This window comes from Vigna unguiculata, chromosome 2, assembly GCF_037176805.1.
Source record: "Vigna unguiculata cultivar grain cowpea cultivar isolate G323 ecotype 2 chromosome 2, ASM3717680v1, whole genome shotgun sequence".
NCBI lineage: Eukaryota > Viridiplantae > Streptophyta > Magnoliopsida > Fabales > Fabaceae > Vigna > Vigna unguiculata.
In genome coordinates this window covers 1,518,938-1,533,172 of record NC_140793.1, presented here as the reverse complement: position 1 = coordinate 1,533,172, position 14,235 = coordinate 1,518,938, and positions in this window count along the sequence as shown.

Below are 14,235 nucleotides of genomic sequence, written 5' to 3'. Positions count from 1 at the left end.
CTCACAACTTTAAGGATTCAAGATTGTTTTTAAATTTAGATATTTCATCATAGAGGCAAAATATGTCGAAGGCGAATCAATTGTATCATGACATATGTTAGATGGACAAAGTCATAATCAAATCTCGATGTTTGAATTGCTACACTTTTAAGTTGAAAAAGTTACATTTTGATCATTAAAAATATGTTTTGACCTAATAATAAGCGTTTAATTCAACTATTAATATTAAATTTAAGATTACTAATTTGATTCCCAATAAATGTTGAGATTTCTAATTGATTCACTATACTATAAATTACCAAATATAGATTGATTTGTTGCATCATAGGGATTAGCTTCAATATAGGGATTGACTTAATTATAAAGATTTGTCTTTATTTTTCAATGATATATTTCTCTGTTACTATATATATATATATATATATATATATATATATATATATATATATATATATATATATATATATATATATATATATATATATATATATAATTTTTGTAATCATGATGAAAAGCTAATAAAACCCTATTTTACAATATGGTATCAGGAGCCTTATTCTTTCATCCATCATATTCTGAATTTTAGGACCCTTGTAGCGCGAACCTAAAAAGATGTTTGACAAACTATCAACACCCAAATAGTTTGGGTCTACCTCAACTCTTGTCATCATTCAACATGAGAGTGTTTTCAATTCTAGAATCATTCTTAGTGAAGCAAATTATGACATATGATCACAAATAATGAAAATGCATATTGCAGAGAGGGAGAAACTCTCATATATTTGAGGTAAGGAGAAACAACCTGGAGAACAAGATCATGGTTATGAAAAACGGTATGCACAAAATAAAAAGGTGAAGATTCTAGAATTGAAACTAAAGACTTGCTATCTGTAACATCCCTATTTTTTAATAAATTGTATTATTTATTTTAAATAAAACAATTAGAAAATCTTCTATTTTTACTAATGTTTCATATTTTATTATGATGTAGTTTAAACAGTAAAAAATATATTTTATCATGTTTTTACTTATTAAGAATAACAATAAGAAGAAAACAAAACTAATAAATATGTATATATATATATATATTAAAAAAAATATTACGTAAAAAAAATATATTAATTTAAATTTTATTAAATAGGTGTGTAAAAAAAATATAGAAAAAAAAAGAAGAGATAAGAAGATAAGAAGAAAAGATAAGAAGAAAAGAAAAAAAAAAGAAGATAAGATGAGAAAAGATAAGAAGAAGAAAAAAAAAAGACCTAAGAGATAAACATTAATTAATGTAGGTAATGATGACTTGAGAAAGATAAGCATGTATAGGCTTATATATACGCATGAGATGAGAAGTTACGGGAGAGAGAAAGAAAAGGAGAAAAAGTGAGAAGGAGGGAAAGAAAGAAACAAAGAAAGAAAAGGGGAGAGAGAAAGAAAGAAAGAATAGAGAGAAAGAGAAAGAGAAAGAGAAAGAAGAGAGAGAGAAAGTTTAGAGCAAAGATTCAAAGAGATCTTAGTCCTCTTCAAATATTAGTAGTGTGCTCTTCAATCAATAAGGTAAGGGGGAGTGAGGTTAAGCTCTTATATATTAATCTTGATAAGCTCATGAGTTTTATATTAATCTTTTATTTATTTTGACTCATATATTATTCTATTTACTTTTATTTAACTTATTTTCATTTATTATCCTCTTATATTTATTTTATTTAATCTCTAATTATACACGGATCTTGTTTACTTATTTTATTTAATCTCCAAATATGTACTGATCCTATTTATTTATTTTATTTTATTTATCTTCAAATACGCACTGGTCCTATTTATTTATTTTATTTTATTTATCTCCAGTTACACATTGGTCCTATTTATTTATTTTATTTTATTTACCTCCAGTTACGCACTGGTCCTATTTATTTATTTTATTTTATTTATCTCCAATTACGCACTGGTCCTATTTATTTAGTTTATTTTATTTATCTCCAGTTACGCACTGGTCCTATTTATTTATTTAATTTAATTTAATTTATCTCCAGTTATGCACTGGTCCTGTTTATTTATTTTATTTAATCTCCAATTACGTACTGGTCCTGTTTCATTTATATTTTTGTTTATTTATAACGTTCTTACCCTTATCTAATTATTTATTTAAAGTTCTTGCTTTGATTCTTATTTTATCATTATTTTTACAATTAAAAATAAATAAATGTGAAGTGAAAGTATATATTATTTTATTCAGTGAGCTTGGATATAAGAAAATTGTATGTACATTTTATCGTTGTTTTATATTCTTTGTATACTTTATACAATGACATGAATTGATAGTCATCACATTTAATGACCTTTGAAAATATCCAAGAGTATGTCAGTTAAGTAAGAGTTAAGTTTGGTTTCAATAAGTTGAGATTAAACCAGTGTCAAAGTGTTTGTATTTGGGAAGTCACAGTTTGGTACACTGCGGGATGAAAGGCAGGGACCATGGTGGGGTCTAAGAAAGTTTTACCAAGTAGGTGAATATCTGGATAGTTCATAATAGCGCCCTGGACTAGGATATTCATAGGCCAAACTTGGGACTATCCGATACCTGCTCGGCATCGCCAAGGTTAGGTAGTGAGTATATATCTCTTTTGTGAGCCGATGAATGGCTAATATTCTCGAGAAAGAAATAATTATGATTGTACCAATATTTTATGAGAAATACTCAACTACCTAATCACTTCCCAAAGCAACTTTTGATGTTCAGATTGGATCATCAGAAGTGGAATATGGATCCATATGTCTAGTAAAACAAGATCAAGTTTGGTGGTTATAAGTCCAAATCTAGGCCCCCGGTGTCTGCATTGTTTGTTGAGTTTATTAAGATTGATATTTAAGGCTTATAAAGACCTCACTCCTTTCATATTTTTCTTTCATATGTACCTGTTGCATAAGCAGAAGAGGAACCTACTCAGTGAGAGTTGTTCGGGATATTATTGGTGGATTTTCTGAAGATTGACTCATGGATAATTTCTATTAATATCTTTAGGAGATATTAAAAATATAGATAAATATTCTATTTTGATGTAAGACTCTTAATATTATACAAATATATATTTTTGTAATATTTCATGAACAATTATAGAGATGTAAACTATATATATGAATATGAAGTTATGTTATCAATAATGTTCTCTCAAGGATAATCGTATGGAAAAAAAAATTAATTCCATATCTTTTTATCCAATAATAATTATTTAGTATAGTAGTCGGGGTGTCACATTGAGTGGTATCAGAGCAGTTCCTTTTGTCAAGACCTTGGGTATGGTGTCTTCCATGTTTGTAGTCTCTACTAGTAAGTAGAGGTGCAAGTTGTTTGTTCTTACATTTTTCTTGTAAAGGAGAAATGCAAGATAAGTAGACTAATAAAAGTAAGTAATAACAACAATTAATACTTGTAGTAAGGATAAGTTTTAACAATAGTTAAAAAAAAATCTAAAGAAAACTAAGGAAATTGTTCATTCTTTCAGGAAAAGATGGATAACGGACCAAACATTACCAATGAATTGTTGGAAAGAATGACAATTGTCCTGGAAAATATGAGCCAAAAACAAAATGTTGAACCCATGGAAAACCAAGGATTAGAAACCTTTCGCTGGAATAATCCACAAAAATTTAAAGGGGGATTTAATCCTGAAGGTGCTCAGTCATGGATAGCAGAAATTGAGAAAATTTTCATCGCAATGACGTGTGCAGATGCAAATAGAGTCACATTTGCTACATTTATGCTCGTTGAAGAAGCTGAAAACTGGTAGAGATTTACAAAACAACAATTGGAGGATGAAGGGAGAGAAATTACTTGGGAAGTCTTTAAACAAAAGTTTCTAGAAAAATATTTTCTAGAGGATCTTCGAAGGAGGAAAGAAGTTGAATTCCTTAATCTTCGTCAAGGAATCATTTCTGTAGGAGAATATGCAGCAAAGTTTGACGAGTTGTCAAAGTTTTGTCCTTACTTTCATGATAGAGTTGATGAACGTTCCCGTTGTTCCAAGTTTGAAAGTGGACTAAGACCTGATATTAAACAAGCAGTTGGTTATTTAGAGATTTCTTCTTTTCCCACACTTGTAAATCGTTGTAGGATTTATGAGGATGATACTAAGGCAAGGCAAACTCAGTGGAGGCAAGGAGGGCCTTTGAGGCACAAAAGAAATGATTTTAATAATAAGAAACCCTACCAACGTCCATCTCATGCTTCATGGAATTCTTCAGGACAAAGACATTCCTCTCCTGCCAATAATTCAAGCATAACCAACCCTATCAAATGTTTCCACTGTGGAGGACCTCATGTGTCAAGAAACTGCACCACAAGGACTGTAACTTGCTTCAATTGTGGGAAATTGGGTCATTATCGTAATGAATGCAAAGAGTTAATTAAGGAGCAAGGAAGTGGGGGAAGCAGCAACAGAGGAAATAATCAACTTGGAAGACCAAAGACAACCACAAGAGTCTTCACAATGAATGGTACTGAAGCTGTTCAATCTGAAGATCTAATCCAGGGTAAATGCATCATAAATGGTCACCTCGTTAATGTACTATATGATTCAGGTACTACTCATTCTTTCATATCACATGAATGTGTCAAACATTTAAAGTTACATGTCTCTTTATTGCCATATGACTTAACTGTATCTACTCCTACCAATGTTCCAGTCACCACTTCACTTACATGCACAAATTGTCATATTTCTATAGGGAATAGAAAATTTTCTGTAAATCTTATATGTCTACCCTTATCTCATTTGGATATTATTCTTGGAATGGACTGGTTATCTTCCAACCATGTTCTCCTAAACTGTCACGATAAGACTTTAATTTTTGAATCACACATAGGTGAAGTTTTTGACTCAAAAGAATTAAAAGAGAGTACTACCAACCACAATGAAATCCCAAAAGGATCTCAAGTATACATGATCTTAACTTCTTTAAAAGTCAAGGAAATTCCAGACATTAATAAGTTTCCTGTTGTTTGTGAGTATCTTGATGTTTTCCCTGAGGATGTTCCTGGGTTACCTCCACAAAGAGAAATAGAATTCACTATAGACTTGGTACTAGGATCAAGACCTGTGTCTATAGCCCCTTATAGGATGTCACCTCTAGAGTTAGCAGAGTTGAAAAAAAAATAGAAGAATTATTGGATAAACAATTCATCAGACCTAGTGTTTCTCCCTGGGGTGCACCAGTATTGTTAGTCAAGAAAAAGGATGGCACGATGAGGTTGTATGTGGATTATCGTCAGCTTAACAAAATCACCATTAAGAACAAATACCCCCTACCAAGGATTGATGATTTGATGGATCAATTGAGAGGAGCTGTGGTATATTCCAAAATTGACTTAAAATCTGGCTATCGCCAGATTCGAGTCAAGGCGGAAGATATTCAAAAGACAACATTTAGGACAAGATACGGTCATTATGAGTACTTGGTAATGCCTTTTGGTGTGACCAATGCTCCTGCCATTTTTATGGATTATATGAACCGTATTTTTCATGAATTTTTGGATAAATTTGTGGTTGTTTTCATTGACGACATTTTAATTTATTCCAAAAATCATGAAGAACATGAGAGACATTTGAGGATTGTGTTACAAATTCTCAGAGAAAGACAATTGTATGGAAAATGGTCAAAGTGTGAATTCTGGTTGAAAGAAGTTCAATTTTTGGGACATGTGATATCACAAAATGGCATTGTAGTAGACCCCTCAAAGGTTCAAGCGGTATTACTTTGGGAACAACCAAAGAATATCACAGAAATACGTAGTTTCTTAGGATTGGCAGGGTACTATAGAAAATTCATTAAAGGATTTTCTAAATTAGCATTGCCTTTGACTAAGTTAACACGTAAGGGACAACCTTTCGAATGGAATGAAGCATGTGAGTTTAGTTTTCAAGAGTTGAAGAAAAAATTAACATCTGCACCTGTTTTAATCCTTCCCGACCCTACAAAAAATTTTGAGGTATATTGTGATGCATGCGGACAAGGATTAGGATGTGTGTTGATGCAAGAAAGAAAAGTTGCAGCGTTTGCTTCACGACAACTCAAGCAACATGAGCTTAATTATCCTACACATGATTTGGAATTAGCTGCAGTGGTGTTTGCATTGAAAATATGGAGACATTACTTGTATGGAGCAAGGTTTGAAGTTTTTAGTGACCATAAAAGTTTGAAGTACCTTTTTCATCAGAAAGAACTAAACATGAGACAACGTAGATGGATGGAATTTCTTAAAGATTACGACTTTGAGTTGCAATATCACCCTGGGAAAGCAAATGTTGTTGTTGATGCTTTGAGTTGAAAGTCTATACATGCATTCATGATGATGGTGAAGGAATTGGATTTGATAGAATCATTCAGAGACTTGAACTTAGCTGTAAAACTTAGACCCAATAGCATATGCTTAGGAATGTTAAAAATATCAAGTGAATTCTTAGAAGAAATAAAGAGAGCTCAAGAAAGAGATCAATTTTTGCAAGAAAAGTTGATAGCAAAAGTTAAAGGAAAAGAATTTGAATTCCACAAGGATTCAAATGGAATCATCAAGTTTAGAGATAGAATTTGCATACCTGCAAAAGAAGAGTTGAGAAAGTTGATAATGGAGGAAGCTCATAAAAGTAGCTTAAGTATTCATTCGGGTGCTACAAAGATGTATCAAGACTTGAAGAAAATGTTTTGGTGGTCTGGGATGAAGAAAGCAGTAGTGGAGTTTGTTGCACGTTGTCTAGTGTGTCAGAAAACAAAAGTTGAACATAGAAAGCCTTATGGGGAACTACAATCCTTAGATGTACCAGAATGGAAATGGGAAAGCATATCCATGGATTTTGTGACAGGTTTACCAAAGACTATGTCAGGTCATGATGCAATTTGGGTCATTGTAGATAGATTAACAAAATCTGCCCACTTTCTACCTATTAACATTAGATTTTCCTTAGAAAAGTTAGCTCATTTGTACATAAAAGAAATTATCAAGCTGCATGGAGTACCCTCTAGTATAATTTCTGATAGAGACCCTCGTTTTACATCTAGATTTTGGGATAGCTTACAAAAAGCCTTGGGAACAAAAGTTAGGCTTAGTTCAGCTTATCACCCTCAAACTGATGGACAATCAGAAAGGACTATCCAATCTTTAGAAGACTTGTTGAGAGCCTGTGTTTTAGAACAAACTGAAAGTTGGGAGAAATTTCTACCACTTATAGAGTTCACTTATAACAACAGTTTCCACTCGAGCATAGGAATGGCCCCATATGAGGCTTTATATGGGAGAAGATGTAGAACCCCGTTGTGTTGGTATGAGAATGGAAATTCCTTAGTTTTGGGTCCAGAGGTAATTCAACAAGCAACTGAGAAGATTAAAATGATAAGGGAAAAGATGAAAACTTCTCAAGATAGGCAGAAAAGTTACTATGACAAACGAAGAAAACCCCTTGAGTTTGAAGAAGGAGATCATGTTTTCTTGAAAGTTACACTTGTAACTGGGGTTGGTAGAGCTCTCAAATCTAGAAAACTTACACCCAAATTCATAGGTCCTTATCAAATCCTTAAAAGAATTGGTTCTATCGCATAACAACTTGCTTTACCTCCAAACCTTTCAAAACTTCACAATGTTTTTCATGTGTCTCAACTTCGTAAATATATTCATGACCCTTTTCATGTGATAGAACCTGATATAGTACAAATACGAGAAAACCTTACTTATGATGTGCTTCCTGTGAGGATTGGAGATCGAAGGATTAAACAACTTCGGGGAAAGGACATACCTTTGGTAAAGGTATTGTGGAATCAACAAGATGAGGGTGATGCAACTTGGGAATTAGAAAGTAATATGAGAGAGATGTATCCCCATCTTTTTACAACCACGTGAATTTCGAGAACGAAATTTCTAAAAGGAGGGGAGAAATGTAACATCCCTATTTTTTAATAAATTGTATTATTTATTTTAAATAAAACAATTAGAAAATCTTCTATTTTTACTAATGTTTCATATTTTATTATGATGTAGTTTAAACAGTAAAAAATATATTTTATAATGTTTTTACTTATTAAGAATAACAATAAGAAGAAAACAAAACTAATAAATATGTATATATATATATATATATTAAAAAAAAATATTATGTAAAAAAAATATTAATTTAAATTTTATTAAATAGGTGTGTAAAAAAAATATAGAATAAAAAAGAAGAGATAAGAAGATAAGAATAAAAGATAAGAAGAAAAGAAAAAAAAAGAAGAAGATAAGATGAGAAAAGATAAGAAGAAGAAAAAAAAAAGACCTAAGAGATAAACATTAATTAATGTAGGTAATGATGACTTGAGAAAGATAAGCATGTACAGGCTTATATATACGTATGAGATGAGAAGTTACAGGAGAGAGAAAGAAAAGGAGAAAAAGTGAGAAGGAGGGAAAGAAAGAAAGAAAGAAAAGGGGAGAGAGAAAGAAAGAAAGAAGAGAGAGAAAGAGAAAGAGAGAGAAGAGAGAGAGAAAGTTTAAAGCAAAGATTTAAACAGATCTAAGTCCTCTTCAAATATTAGTAGTGTGCTCTTCAATCAATAAGGTAAGGGGGAGTGAGGTTAAGCTCTTATATATTAATCTTGATAAGCTCATGGGTTTTATATTAATCTTTTATTTATTTTGACTCATATATTATTCTATTTATTTTTATTTAACTTATTTTCATTTATTATCCTCTTATATTTATTTTATTTAATCTCTAATTATACACGGATCTTGTTTACTTATTTTATTTAATCTCCAAATATGTACTGATCCTATTTATTTATTTTATTTTATTTATCTTCAAATACGCACTGGTCCTATTTATTTATTTTATTTTATTTATCTTCAGTTACGTATTGGTCCTATTTATTTATTTTATTTTATTTATCTCCAGTTACGCACTGGTCCTATTTATTTATTTTATTTTATTTACCTCCAGTTACGCACTGGTCCTATTTATTTATTTTATTTTATTTATCTCCAGTTACGCACTGGTCCTATTTATTTATTTAATTTAATTTAATTTATCTCCAGTTATGCACTGGTCCTGTTTATTTATTTTATTTTCTATACCCATTACTAATAACACATGGAAAATATCATTCATGAAACCCTCCTAAAAAAAATTGATTTCCACTCTTAATGGTAACACAATCTTTGTTATTGGAAAAGGATCCTTATCTCTTACTAATAATTTGACTTTGGATTAGGTTTTAGTTGTTCCATCTCTAGAATATAACCTTTTGTCTATTTCTCAAATCACTAAAGCTTTAAATTGTGTTGTTATTTTTTAGCCTAATTTTTGTGTGTTTAAGGACATTTAGATCAAACAGACTATTGGTTATAGTGTTAAACAAGGTAGATTATATTACTTGGACTTGTTGTCGGAAGATTCTGGGAAGTTAAAAGGTGCTTTGACAATGAAGAGTTCTACCAAGAAAAAAGAGGAAATTGAAATGTGGCTATGGCATCGTCGCTTGGGACATGCTTCACTTAGTTACTTAAAAAGATTATTTCCTTCATAATTTTCAAAGGTTGATGTTTCTATTTTTTATTGTGATGTATGTGAACAAGCAAAAAGTCACTATGTTCCTTTTTCACTTAGTTTGAACAAAAGTCTTGTTCCTTTTATGCTTGTACACTCAGATGTTTGGGGTCCTTCTAAGATTTCTACTTTAAAAGGTTCATGTCGGTTTTTTACTTTCATAGATAATTGCACAATGATGACTTGTTTATGGTTAATAAAGTCTAAAGGACAAGTGGACTTGATATTTAAAAAGTTTCATAAAATGATTCAAACCCAATACAATGCAAAAAGTTCAAGTTCTTCGTAGTGACAATGGCGGTGAATTCTAAAGTCTAGAATTCAAGAGATACTTAGATGAACATGGGATTATTCATCAAACTACTTCTCCTAACTCCAAAACAAAATGGTGTTGTAGAGCGAAAAAAATTGACACTTATTGGAATGCCTCTACATGGAGAATTATCTGAAGAAGTTTATATGCAACTTCTACCATGTTGTATAGTTCCAAAGAAGTATAGTCAACAAGTGTGCAAATTAAAGAAATCGTTGTATGGGTTGAAGCAATCTCCAAGGCATGGTTTGGAAGATTTTCAAAAGCAATGATTGCTTTTGGCTATCATCAAAGCAATTCAAATCACACTTTATTTTTAAAGAAACATCATGGTAAGATCACTTCTCTTATCATATATGTAGATGATTTGATGGTTACTGGAAATGATCCTGAGGAAAGGAAAACTCTACAAAGCTATTTATTTGGTAAATTTGAAATTAAAGATCTTAGTCTTCTAAAATATTTTCTTGGGATATAAATTTCCAGATAAAAAACAAAATTATTTCTCTCCCAAAGAAAATATATTCTAGATTTTTTACGAGAAATAGGCATGGAAGGATGTCATCCAGCTACAAAGGGAGATATCAGAGGCTTGTAGGAAGATTAATGTACTTAGCTCATACCAAACCAAATCTTACTTATGCATTAAGTGTTGTAAGTCAGTACATGAATAACCCAGGAGAAAAACATATGAATGTTGTCATGCACATCTTAAGGTATTTGAAATCTGCACCTAGAAGGGGTATTCTGTTCACTAAACACACTCATTATCAAGACATAAAAGTATATATAGATGCAGATTATGCTGGATGAATAGATGATAGAAGGTCTACCTCAGGTTATTTCACCTTTGTAGGTGGAAATCTTGTTACGTGAAGGAGTAAAAAACTAAGTGTAGTTTCCCGCTTAAGTGCAGAAGCTGAATTTAGAGGCATGTCACATGGTATATGTGAAACATTATGGTTGAAGCTATTGTTGGAAGATTGGGGATACCCACCTAGGCAACCAATTAAGCTCTATTGTGACAATAAAGCTACTTGTGATATTGCACATAATCTAGTACAACATGATCGCACAAAGCATATTGAACTTGTCAGGTTTTTCATCAAGGAAATGTTGGATAAAAAGATTTTAGAGTTGCCTAAGATCAGAACAAAAGATCAATTGGCTGATATTCTCACTAAAGCAGTCTTAAAACCAATGTTTTCTAAGTTCTTAAGCATGTTGGGATTAATTGACATATATGCACCAAGTTGAAGAGGAGTGTTGAGATTTCTAATTTATTCACTATACTATAAATTACCAAATATAGATTGATTTGTTGCATCATATGGATTAGCTTCATTATAGAGATTGACTTAATTATAGAGACTAGGTCTTTATTTTTCAAAGATATATTTTTCTGTTACTCTCTCTTTCTTCTCTCTCTCTCTCTCTATATATATATATATATATATATATATATATATATATATATTAATTTTTGTAATCATGATGAAAAGCTAATAAAACCATATTTTACCATAGTAAAAACATTATTGAGAAGTGGAATTGGATTAGATTTTGAGTTCAACATCAAACTTATTATCCAACTTATGAGACAATGAAATAAACTCATGAGAGAATGAAATCAATTGAATTAGATTAGGTTTGATCCAATCATATAAAAAAATAACCCTCTATCTAAATTTATTTAAATTAGATAATCAAATTATCCATTTTAATAAACATATCTAATGAATTTTTAAAAAGTCTAATTTTCTAACCGTGAAGAATTCTTTTTTTTTAATATTGCTCACATATAAAGTTGTATGGTCTTAATAACAAAAAAATATACTATTTATTTTCAAACTTAAACTTATTAGTTTATTTCTAATTGGTTTATCATTTTCATTTCATAAAAATAATGGCACATATGAAGTATACTTGTAAGTCAACTTCCTCAAGTTCAATATGTAGAAACTTGTGCTTGATAGAGAATGTTGTCATGGTGTCATCACTTTGATTTTCAGTGTAATAAGAAAGGTTTGAAAAAAAGGAACAAAATCAATTTCTATATGGTTTTTGGATTGAAAATCATAATCTAAAGTTTCGTGTTACCGGCGGTTAGCTTTTGCTTACAAACTTCATTTTCAAATAAAAATTTGTTTGAAAAAAAAAGGTGTTAAAATGATTTTAAAATGAATTTGAAATCATATTAGGTTTTGTTTTTTCAAAATTATTATTTAAATTTTTTTCTATGTTTATATTAACTTTCTTTTTTGTTTGTAGTGGTTAACCTTTCTTCTTCTCAGTCATATGACCTACTTGTAAGAATTTGATTATTCCTACCCAACAACTAAAAACATACGTAAAATTTATTGAAGAATTATTGTTATTAATAATTATTTTTATAGGAAATAAAGTTAACATATACTACTGAAAACCAAAATAAGTTAAACTAAAAATTAGTTTGGCTTTTAAAAAAATCTAAAACATGTAACAAAAGTCCACTTCAAATGGGTTTAAAGTATTTGTTGTCTCAATTAAGGAGTCAACCACAAGTCATTAATATATTAAAGCTAAGGTTGAGTTGTTCGAGTTTAATTGGTGGTCGAAAGAATATGTGGTTAGACTTTACCTATCTTACCTCCAATTGAGTCACATTAATTAAGTTAAGGTAAAATATTGAAATATTGGTGAATCATATTGGCGGACAAAAAAGTTTCTTTTTACGTTGATAGAAAATTTTGGCAATTAATTAACAAAAAGGAAGGTTAATTTCAACAAGTTTGATCCATAAATAAGTCTTTTAATTACGTCAAGTCAAATAGTTTAAACGTTGTTTAATTATATATATATATATATATATATATATATATATATATATATATATATATATATATATATATATAACACAATTATTATCCATATTGATGAATATGAATAGTTTGTAAAAGTTCTTTTATACCAACAATTTTATGTTTATTTTTATAGTTAACTACAATGTTTTAAAGGGTATTTTAACAGGATTTATTGAAAAAAATTAGAGAAATTTAAAATGATATGGTAGACAAATTCACATAGGACATCATACCACTCTAACTTGATAAGTCTTTTATTTCTTATAAGTTATTTAATATTATCATATTTATTGAATGAAAGACTTAGACTCAGACTTGAATTTTTAACATCCATTTCTCATAAAAATCGACTCATAAAGTGATAATAACACCCTCTTATATATTGTAAATTGATCTTGTTTCGAAATAATATGAAATACTCAACATATCCCTTCATGTCGTGACATATATAGGTTATAATATTATATTAAAAAGTAAATTCAAATTCAATTCACCATTACAAAATTAATTTAATTATGATAAAAATTATATATACTTATAAATATTAAAATGATCTTATATTAAATCTACTTGTTATTTCTAATATTTTCTATCTTCGATAATTTAGTAACGATAACTTTCTAATAACATTTGATACATGTATTATTGAACTTATATGATGATATTTCTTTACTTACTTTTCATTAAATATGTCATGGTATATCTAATCTCATTTTAATCACCTTTTATTCAATGTTATATATTGTTCAAAGTTCTACTTTGTTGGTATACTTAAAAAATGTTATATATAAAACCACCTTAAACTTGTTCTGACTCAAAATTTATACTAATATCATACCAATTCTAACAACTTCTTAACATGCCAACTTTAACCATAAATATCATATTTTAAATATATTTATTTGAATCCTTCTTAAATATCTCAATATTTTTAGACATAACATCTCTCCTTGAAATTTGTTTATCTATTATATTTAAATTTTACCTTAAATATGCTTTTAAATTAGCTTGGTACTTATTTGAAAATTAGAATTTGTTCTAATTGTATTAAGACTCGATAATTTTAAATCTCTCTTGACAAAGATGCCTGTTTGGCAAAAGGAGGAAATGATAGTGTAATAATAATAGTAATTGGTGTTGGTTATTGAAAGGGGAAAAAAAGTCTCCATGTGTTGGAAAAGGAACGAGGGCTTCTCCATGCACCCCAATGCTTTCTTCTGCATCCTAAAACCTTCTTTAATTCCTAGTTTGCCCTGTAGAGTAAAAGTAAGAAGTAAATTTTCTCTCTTCTACTATTGAATGCAGTAGGTCCACCAGATGCACCCCCAAATTGACCTAGGTTTTGTACAGTAGCTTCCAATCCCTTTTCTCTCCACATCTGTGTTTTCTCTTTTCTCTCCACATCAACACCCCATTGCAGCCTCAAGCCATTGTAGCCTCTAGCTCTAGATCGCAGCGGTTGGCATTTTTTGTTGCCATTTGCTAGTCTACATTTGCATGAAGTCCTTTCCAG